General features: G+C 35.9%; 1 long non-coding RNA gene across 1 annotated transcript; it reads left to right on the top strand.

The window, feature by feature from the left end:
* Window positions 1–2,192: 2,192 nt before the first annotated feature.
* On the top strand, window positions 2,193–7,094 carry LOC107299595. Its single transcript, XR_001549188.1, has 3 exons — window positions 2,193–2,296; window positions 3,788–3,941; window positions 6,989–7,094. It is a non-coding gene; the product is annotated as an uncharacterized LOC107299595 (long non-coding RNA).
* The last annotated feature ends 4,086 nt before the right edge of the window (window positions 7,095–11,180 follow it).

Raw genomic sequence — 11,180 nt, forward strand, 5'->3', positions numbered from 1 at the left:
CACCCAAAAGGGGACCTGATAGAAACAGATCCAACAAAAAAGAAGAGTTGTATTACATGTAAGAAATCAATACGCGTCTAGAAAAATACACAAAACCAAGGAAGAAAGCCTTCTTGAACGCATTTGGGTGAATGTTAGAGAAAAAAGAAATGACATTGCTATAGCATATATTACAGGCTACCCAACCAAGCAGAGGAAATAGATTTTTGCTAATCACTTTGCTAAGGTGTGTGCAGGAAATACACTATAGTAATGTGGGACTTTAACTACCCTAAGTGGGAAACTAACTCTGCAGCAAGTGGAAGATCAAATAAGTTGCATGTCTGATCAAACAGTGAGATCAGACATGTCTACCTGGCAATTTTGTCATCCAAAAAGGTAGAGGAGGGAATTGGAAGGTCAGCTATATTCATATTAGTCATATTAGTTTGATTAATACTTTATTCATACTAATAGGCATGAAATGATTAAAGAGGTGGAAGTTGTAGGAACTTTGGGGAATAAACATATCATACTAGAATTCAACATAATGCAGGCATAGCTAATTGAACAAAGTCAAACTAGTGTTTTAGAGTTCAAGAGAACCAACTTCAACAAATTTAAGAGATTAGAAGGATTCTGTGGATGGGAATCCTAAAGAGAAAAACAATTCATGATGCTTAAGACATATGAAAAAATGAGATTACAAAAAGCCCAATGAAACACAGTACCAGAGAGAAAGGAGGGGCGAAAGGCCCCAGTTAAAACCAGCATGGTTGCATAAAGAGCTCACTGACAAACTGAGGGACAAAAAGGAAAAGTATAAAAAATGGAAAGAGGGACACATAATTAGAAGAGAACAACAAAATGTAGTCTGAATCTGCAAGGTTGGAAGCAGAAAAACTAAAGCTCAGAATGAATTAAGACTTGCAATAAATGCTAAAAATAACCAAAACAATTATTTCAATATGTAAAGAATAAGATAATCAAGGAAACAATAGGTCCATTAATGGGAAAAGTTAGCAAGATGGTAATGGGCAGTAGGGAGAAAGTGGAACTGCTTAATTCTTTCTTTGCATCTGTCTTCATGCTAAAGGGGGAAAAAGTCCAACTTATCAAAAGCACCATGGGAGATAGAACAGGAATGCAGGTCAAAATAAACAAAAAATAGACATATTTGTGAACACATAAAAATGAACAAGGTAATTAAAAACTATGCCAAACAAAATGTCATGGTTCTGATAGATGAAAACTGTTTAAAAGAACTTCAAGGAAAAACTTTCTTCCTTAGAGAACATTTTATTTAGGAAATAAAATATCAGCATGTACATAGGTGAACCCAAGACTAAAAATCCCCTCCTCCTTACAAAGATACTATTGCAATTCCCACCCCAAATTGCTGTCATAAATCACATTCACCAATTGTTACAAAACGCGGGCTCTCCTCCCAGCTCTCAGCCCGCCAAAATGTTATCAGCACTGACCTTGATTCTCACACATATGAATTGTTTTGGCTAACTGAAAACTACACATCCCCCACCCCTCTTCCTTCATCTAATATCTCTAAACTAAAATGTGGCAACGAAGACAAAATGAAAATGGCTTCAGTTCGGTTTGTCACATTGTTGACATTTGGCTCCCCTTAAAAGAAAGGAGAAATCCTGCAAATCAAACAAAAGAACAAAAGTTAAGAATCCCCCCTCATTTTGTTCGGATGTTTATCATAAAATTTACGTATAAGTCTGTCAGCTTTCACATCAGTACACTTCACCCAGGTGGCTTCTGAAAATGGATATCCCTTCCACTGCACTAAATATTGCAATTTCCCTTTATACAATCTTGCATCAAGAATGTCAGAACTCATTCCTATACTTGGGAGGGGAGAGATCTATTTTATTTCTTTTTATTCCTTGCTGAGGGTTCTGCCATTCTACGGAAGGGAGGGGGGAAGATGGTTCGGTCTGCCAATTGAGAAAGGCTGGTGACCTCTGGGTTAATCCTTTCAACCAGGAAGCGCCTTAGGTGTTTCCAACATGAACGAAAGCAAGTAACAATGACTATGTAACTAGGTACCGTCCTGGTGCATATGAAAAGGATCATGGAATGGCTACTGACTTTAATGGATAGATTTATGTATTTAGTTATGACTGTATTGATATGTTTAAAATATGTTGCTTTTCATTCTTTAGAAACCTAATTTTTGGTGAAATAATGACTGCTGGATCTGTTTTAACACCTCAGATTATACCACTTCGAATTTCAAGTAGCAGAGCAAAACATGAAATAGATACAAATACTCTTGTTGAAATGAAATCAGGTATGTGAGAACATACTGTATGCTGAAGTTATTTGCATATACATGTCAGCCTGGCCCTGACTCAGACTGTTGACTCCATTTCTTGAAGTGAAAGCTTCTTTTACTAAAGTCAAGTGGTTACAGCAAAAGCAAAGCTGGATCTGAGTATTCCCGCACAAATATTACAATTTTTCCTTTCCCATTGGGCCTCCCCCCCCTTGGCCAGTCTGTCAGTGTCCAATAAAATCTCTTTCTAATGTTTTGGGAATGGTTTTGAAGGTTGGTGCCTCTCTGTTATAGATTCACATAACGTTCTCAGGCTTCATCTTTGATCAACACTTCTGGTTCTTGTCACCCTGTCATCCCCCCTCTTTTCCTGCTCATTCCCATGCCTATTCCTTACTTTCCCAATTGCCTCTCTCATCCCTTACATTTTATGGCAGGATGCCAGCAAAGCGAAAGATGCTGAAGATGGCAGGCCTGACACACATACACACAACTTTATACTTATTTCAAATATTTCATTTAAAGATTTCTGAATAATACTAAATAAACATTAATATCTTAAAATATTATTGTAAAACCAAACAACCACTCCAACAACTCAGCAATGATATTGAAAACACTAAAACAAGGACAGAAAATAACATGATGTAAAATTATGATCTGAAGATTTTTATGAAACTGACAGAAGATTGTTAGAGAATAAGTAAGACAGTCTGCTTTTAGAAACCATTGGATAAAACTAGTGAAACAAATAATTGGGTTGTCGGGAATTCAAAGGCCTCTAGAGGAAACATCTTTCTGGAATAAGCAACAAAGGGGTGATTAGGATTTTGATTTCAAAAAATTACTAAGGAATTAAGGGTCCATATGGATTTGAAATAAGATTTTGAAACTAATTATAAAAATTATTCTCATGAGAAAATGCCTTTGTTGAATTCTCTTTTAAAAACACAACAGAATGAGACTTTGAAAGTTGGACTAGAGGAAATTAGAAGGAACTAAAAACTACAATAAAAAAGAACACTTACATTTTATTTATTAATACAGAATGGAGCAAAATACTTTAACATTCAATGTATTGAAAGGTATTTTTAAACAATGGACCCAAAAGTTAATTTTAAGAATGTCTGTCTCTATAGAGAGACTGGATTTAAAAGTTGTTATTAAAAAAAGAACAAGTTTTACCAGGCAAGACTAAGACTGATCTGAAAGTGGATTTAAAAATCACAAGATACAAGAAAGTTATGAAAAAAGATGCAACCACTTAACCACTACACCACATTGTCTCTAGGTATTATTAGACATTATTATTTAGCAAATGCTTAACTTTCCAGTAAGTTCTCCTATATTTTCCAAACTATTTTCCAAAGCCTATAATTTCTTTTTCTTTTTGGACATCTGTGACATAAATGTTTGCCCTGTTTTTTGTTTTTTGTTTTTGTAAATGAATGTATAATGTTACATATTGAAAGAGATGATGTGGATTTCCGTATTACTGTCTTTCAGATACACGTGATGTGACCATATATTTTACTATTGATGGAAGTAAACCGCAATATTTTAAGAGGTTTGATTATAGACATCATAATACTTTTAAGTATAAGAAACCAATTACATTACCACATGGGAAAATAACCATCAAGGCATTGGCAGTCACAAAGTAAGTATCTTCACTATGTACAGGTAATCTTCGAAATATGAACAGTCACTTTATGGCTATTGAAAGACGTCCACCCAAGCTATATATGGCCTTGTTTTGAAGTTATGGCCACTGCAGTGCCCCCATCATCATTCATCTTTACAACTGACCACAGGGATGCTGTAGTGCCCCCTGCCTCTCTCTCCCCGTCCCTTCCCTCCAGGAAACTGCAGTGCTTGGGGCTGCTCTTCACACACCTATCACCTATCGCATACTTACCTTTTGAAGTTTTCCAGACCTCATGTTGCAGAAGAAGGGCAGGCCATTCATCCTTTCAGAAGCTTTGTGAAGTGCTACGCATTAAGGCAGCAAAATGGAGTGATTGCTGCCTTAATGGGTTCTGCACAACGCTACAGAAATAGAAGTCTCTGAAAGGCTGTACAGACCATGTTAGCGAAGCAGAATGGGTTGCTTGGTCCCTCAGCTACATGGCGCAATTCCAGAAGTGGCTGCAATGTTTTCAGTGGCCGAAGTGTTTTCAGTGCGATGAAGCAATCCATCCCAGTTCTCTGGAAGACCTCTTTAAACGGTAAGTGATGAGAAGGGTGTTTGGTCTGGTGGGGTGGAAAGTGGACCTTAAGGCCTGCAGGACTTCAGTGGGAGTGGGAAAAGGAGTGTGGGGACCCCAGGGATGGGAAGCAGAGGACAGGCTGTTTCAGGTAGTGGGGGAGGCTTTGGGTGGGCTAGGGACCCCTGAGGAACCTTGAGCTCTATTTAACAATCCACAAATTTATTTAATGGCCACATCAGGGAGAGCAGGGGTAAGTGTTATTAAACAAGGCCGTTTAGCTTAAAGGCCTTGCAACGTGCCACTATAATGGGAAGGCTCCATTACAGCTGTATCTCGAGGACTTGTAATTCCTACTTTGAATAAATGTAGAACTGAGTTTTCCTTTGTTCAGAGCTTAAAAATGAGATTTTTGACATGCATAATTTGTTTTGCTTTTTATGGAAGAGATATTTAGTGAGGCAGGTTTTACTATATTGGAAGAAGAATGTGTATACATGTAGTGGTGCTCATAGGAAATCATTTCCGTAAAATATTCTTTGCCTGATCACCCTATGTTAATACACAAAGCCTTATTGCTAAATTGCTATTTTGTAGAGATTTTCCTTACTGATTATTGATTATTGATGCTACTTTCTGATTCTATATTTTGTTAACTCCTGTTATTTATAGTAGGTATCAACGATAACATCAAGATTTCTTAAATTCTATGTTAGAATAATAATTTTTATAGGAACAATTACAAAAGTGCTAATCACCTATATATGTCATAATTAAAACATGATTTTTCAGATCTGTTGTTCAATTTGCAGCATTTTTCTGGAAGTTTTCATTCTTTTTGATGAAATAGTGGTATTTTTGTCTTCACCTTAGCAATGCCAAACAAGTATATGTAAATCCTATCTAGTCTTATAATTCAGGGTTGTGTTTTGAGACAGACTTTTATTCTGAAAAATGGCAATCCAGAAGTCTTAAAAAAAAGGATTTATATTTTACACTTTTTTTTTGTCTGTCGTGAACTTTACACAATCCCTTCTCTTTGTCTTTCAAAAGAAGCTTCTTAAACTTTGTTTGCCAACTGAATTTAGATCATTTCACTTTATGGTCCACTTTAACTGAAACCACTGGCCATGATTTTGTTTATGTTTTCCTAATCCAAACTGAAATTTGTTAATTCCCCCTTCCAGCAGGCTCTGAGTACAGAACATGAGAGGAGGAGCAATTACATAGTTGAGCTACTCCTGCAGCAGTATCTTTGCTGATTTAGTTTTGTTTTCAAACCCACAGATGTGGTGGGATATGAATCTGGACACAAGATGGTGATAGGGAGACTTACTCCATTCCATGTGCATTAGCCTTGATCTCAGTCAAGCCTTCTATATTTTTTCTGCATTTGTTTTGGAAAAAAAGATTGCCTACTGAGCATCCACTACAAAGGGGGCTGGGATATCACCCAAAGAAAGAAATTGGCAAGTTGGAGTCAGCTATACAGTAGTATGCTGTATTATCTGGAGTGATTTTGATGGGTTAGTACTTTATCCATGATTAACGCTAAATCACACTTACTATACTGTATAATGCAAACATGGTAATAACTTGAATGATGATATTTAAAAATGTAGTTAAGAGAGTGGTAAGGAGAGCTGAGAAGATTATAGGAAGCTCGCTTTCTGTGATTCAGGATACTGCTTATAAGCACTATGTACTTAGAGCTCAAAGCATTGTTAGAGACCCCACACACCCACTTCATGGTCTGGTTGTGTTGCTCCCCTCTGGGAGGAGATTTCAAAATATTTAGAGCAGAACTATTAGATTCTGTAACAGCTTTGTTCCTTATGCCATCTGCCATGTATATGTATACATTCAAACTAGACTGTGATGTTTCTCTGTGTCATGAGTGTGTGTATATGAGTATATGCATAATGGTATTTTTTGAGAGCTGAATGCAACGAAATTTCATTTTAATGCATGCTGATTAGTCTACATTTAAAGTGACTATAAAGTTTTTATTCTATTCTATGTGGTTGTGGTAAATCAAAAGGTTGGTTATAAATATGTTAAGATATTAAACATATTAGTTTATTTGTTTTATCTGTGCCATTCTCAGCAGCTGGTAGTTGCTTTGTCAGGACTCAGGAGCTAAGTTAATAAATAGGAGATTACCAGGAAATTCTTGAGCTATAAATAATTGGAAGAAGGCAATGACAAGCCACCATTTTATATTTGCCAAGAAAACCAATTTCAATTTGAGACTGTCTTTACCATTTTTTTTTCATTATGTAATATTAGAGAGCCAGTAAAAAAATAAGGTTTGTCATCTCTGTTAAGTTACTTATATGTGACTGAAGTGCTGTTCTTTTTTAGGCTATACGTTATGTAGGTCTTCTCTAATTTATTTATTTTGTTAAACTTATTTGCTACCTAAACCATCATGGAGCTACTTTAGGCAGCCTACAGTAATAAAAAGAAAGAATAATATTTCTTGATTCTTAAATTACAGAGATTACAGAGAAAGTGCCATTGTAACAAAAGTATTTATAGTAGAACATGCAACGTCAAACCCTCATGACCTTGATAAAGATGAGAATTTCCTGAATTGTCTCACTAGAAAGGTAATTTTTGTAAGATTTGAAAAATCTATTGTAATGTGTTCTAATACTAGTATAATATGATCATTTTGCTCCTGTGTATATCCATTATTATTGTTAAAAGAAATCAGGGATTTGGAAACAGAGTCACTAACAATAATATCAGAAATCTTCTGTTTAAATGGGCTTTGAGAATTTGTACTTACTGAGCAAGTTTTGCTTAAATTACTTTCTTCCTTGAAACTTACAAATACGTTTTCTTCTAGCTACCCACATTAGCCCATAAGATTTAAGCCATATTTTCATTACCAGTTTGATGATTATCCTGCTCCACTCTGCCTTAGTCAAGCCCAATGTAGAATATTATCTTCAGTTCTGCAGTTCTACCTTAGTCAAGCCCAATGTAGTTCTTCAGTTCTCCACAGTTTTAAAAAGACTCCCCCCCTTGACTGACCAAGGGGTTCTTTTCCAGCAGCCATTGAATTGATAATGTTCAGCATCTTTTTTTAATTTTTCTTTTATATTCAGTTCTTTGAACTATTTCTTTATTTGCTTTCTCTTTTTAATCCACTTTTATAGTCAGGATGTTTGGAACATTGCTACTTTTGAGCTAATGGCCTCTTATGTTTGTAAGAACATGACCTAAAATCCCTTCAACTGATGGCGATTTCCAGCACATTCTTTGATTGAAATGATGTTGTGAATGTTTAAACTTACTGCCATAGAATTTTAGATTTGGAAAGCACTTAGGTCATCAAGTGCAACCCCATGCTATTTATAGAAATTCAAATAAAACATTCCAGACAGTTGGTTATCTAAATTCTACTTGATTAGAGTAACCATCCAAGGAATTCCCCTTTCTTGGATGGCTACTCTACTCAAATAGAACTGAATGAAAGAGAACAGGTCTTGGCTTATCCTTTCATACCTCACTAATTCACATAATATAGAAGGGATTGTGGTGGAGAGTAAAGCACAGACTTGCAACATTATGTTTCTATAGCCAATATTAATAAAAGTAATTTTAGTCTTCTGGTGGTGGTAATTTCTTGGTTTGATCTACATAGTGGGGCTGACAATTTGTCAAGCTGCTATTTTCTTCCATTCTTCATTTAGTTGGGTTCTGTAAATAAAAATCTATTTGTAATGCACAAGATCAAGACTATATCACTTTTCATTATAACTGGCTGTGGAATGATTATATCTGTTTTTATATAACTGTCCTTGGTCTGTCTGTCTCTCTCTGTCTCTGTGTCTGTCTGTTTGTCTCTCTCTCTCTGTCTCTCTCTCATAATCTATCTTTCTCATATGCAGTTAAATAGCTACCCTCTCTTCCCCCCTCTTTTTTTCTGTCATCATTCATTTCAATCTCCACATCAGTTTAGCTACTGCAAACAGATATAGAAATGAGCTGTAGTTCACATACATTTGCACCTTCCAATAAATTTGATTAGACTGAAAAGGTGCTATCAAAAAACATGCTGCCAGACTCCTAAATTATCTCAAGGAGCTCAGTTAAATCCATGAAATTACAGTATGTAAACAATGGAACAACATCTAATCCAATCCCTCTGTTTAGTACTAGAAATCACTAAACCATTACTGACAGGTGGCTATTCACCTTCTGTTTGAAAATCTCCAGCAAAGCAGAGTTTTAGGTAGATTGCATTAGACAGTTGCTTGTAACAGTGGTCTCCAACCTTTCTGGCTTTGTGGACCTGCAGGAGGGAGAGGGGATGCAGATCCATTGCCCAAGCAGCAGGCATGCACACCCACTACTCACACAAATGGAGCTGTGCACACTTGCTTGTCCGCTGCGCACGGAAGTGGTACTGCAGGTGTGCGCACTTGCACAGCCCGGTTCTGAATGGGCTGCAGCCCGGTAATGGGCCATGGCCAGGTGTTGGGGATCCCTGGCTTGTAATATTCAACTGAACTCTCCTTTTAAATATTTTTTTTTTAAAAAAAAAAATCCTTGTTCTGCATCCTGCTCTGTTTTAGCAAAGCTGAAGATGAGGAAACTTTGCGGCATGTGCAAGGACATATAGTCAGGATATTATCTTATCATAAAAACCTACAATATTTGGAACAGAACATTGCACAAGCAAATAAATTACTCCAATCTTTCATACCCTTTTCTAGTAATTCCTTCTTGAAATGAAGACTTGGATTTATCTCTTGTCTTCATAGTGTCTATTGATGACAGGTCCTTTTATACAGTCTCTTCATTCTTGTTCTCCTGTTCAGATGAATCCACCTGGTAGTCTAGATTCTAGAATCTTCTAGCTACTAACTGAGTCCTGACATAGGGTAAAATAACAGGATTATCCCTAAAAAAAAAAAATCTCAGTTTCACAATATTTCAGATAACATTTTGTGAAGGTGCATATGACCACGTTAAAAAATCAGCATTACAAGTTAAGCAGCTGTTACAAGATAGCTAAAACTTGTGTAGAAAGCTGAACTTGGGATTTAGGAAAAAAAGCATAAATATAGATAGATCAACATCTTTTGTTCTTAGCAGATTGAAAGTGAATTGCCTGATTTAAAGCTAAGAAAGAAAGAAGTGAATATGGAAAGTGAATCCAGTTGGAATGGTGCAGCACATAAATTAACAGGTACTGTTTATTAAACCAGAGGTGAAAGATCTTTGGATTAATAACTTCGAATTTAGCCAAACTTGTTACTTTCCGCTTAGGCCTAAACCTACAGTATATGTGTTAGCTGATCACTTTATCTTTAAATAAAAAAAAGAATTGGAGGAAAAGCTGCATTATTGTGGCTTCCATCCTCATGCATTAAAAATAATGGGGTATGGCCTGTCCAGGAAGCATCTTAATCATGGGATCGTGGGCATGTGCATGTGTATGCAATTCCACTTGCGCAAGCAGCAGGCAAGAGCATGTGCGTGCTGCTCCATTTGTGCAAGCAGTGGGCAAGCACACACATCTGCCATTTGTGCAGAACCATCCTCCCTCCAATTTGCATAGCCGGACAGGTTAGGGACTCCTGCCTTAAACAACAAATATTTGAGATAGAGTGACAAAATAAGCACATCCTATTCCTACTGAGTATTCTTAGCTGGGTGAGTTCCCAGTCATAAAACTGCTAGATGTCTTATCCCCTTATCAAAATTCCAAAGATATTGGTATGTTGTGATGGCCTGCAAACTGCAATCTTGGAAGGGAGATACCAAAACATACCATATAATCAGTGCCTTTGTCGCTGTATATTAGGAGTTATTGAAAGAACAGCCCATTTGCTTCTTTACTGTCAGTTGTAATCTGCAATGCAAATTTATCACATCATCATAAACTCAATACCAAGCTGTGTTGATTCTTTTTAAGCTCAATTATCATTTACCTGATCAAAGTGATGCACTGTCTTACCATGTTGCCATGTTTTGCTTAATAGCCAACAAAATTTTATAGAACTCTGCTAAGAAGAGTTTGACTTGATTAAACATCCAAGATCTTCAGTGATTACACCAAATTTTAAGCCTCCTGTTTGTTTCTAGCTATATTTATGATTTTATATTATCTTTTATATTGATAAAAATAAACACAGATCAATATTTGCATTTTAATTCACATTACCCACTGGAATACAAAATGGGAATGATCATATGAACAATGCACATAAACGTAAACAAATACAGACTAGATTACATTTGGAAAAAGAAATTGGGATTAAAGAAAAACTACTATTGCAAAGACCAACAGATTCTAATTTAAAAACATCTATTAAAATGCTTAAAGATCAATTTAACTTGTTAATTGCTGATCAGATGGCCACCAATTTGAAGTATATTAAACATAATACATTTGCTAATGCAAATAAACCGGGGAGATGGTTGGCCTATCAAATACGCAAGAAACAAAAAGCTAGACTTATACCTAAAATTGTGGTTAAAGATCGAGAGATTTATCAACAAGAAATGATTAAAAAGGCATTTGTGGAATTTTATTCTCATTTATATTCTTCAGAAATTATAAAGAGTGAAGATATTGATAAATATCTACAATCTTCATCTATATATAAACTTACACTTGATCAACAGAAACTTATGAATGAAGAGATTACTACAGATGAAATTTTAAATGC

The sequence above is a fragment of the Protobothrops mucrosquamatus genome, unplaced genomic scaffold (assembly GCF_001527695.2).
Source record: "Protobothrops mucrosquamatus isolate PMUCROS unplaced genomic scaffold, P.Mucros_1.0 scaffold_226, whole genome shotgun sequence".
NCBI lineage: Eukaryota > Metazoa > Chordata > Lepidosauria > Squamata > Viperidae > Protobothrops > Protobothrops mucrosquamatus.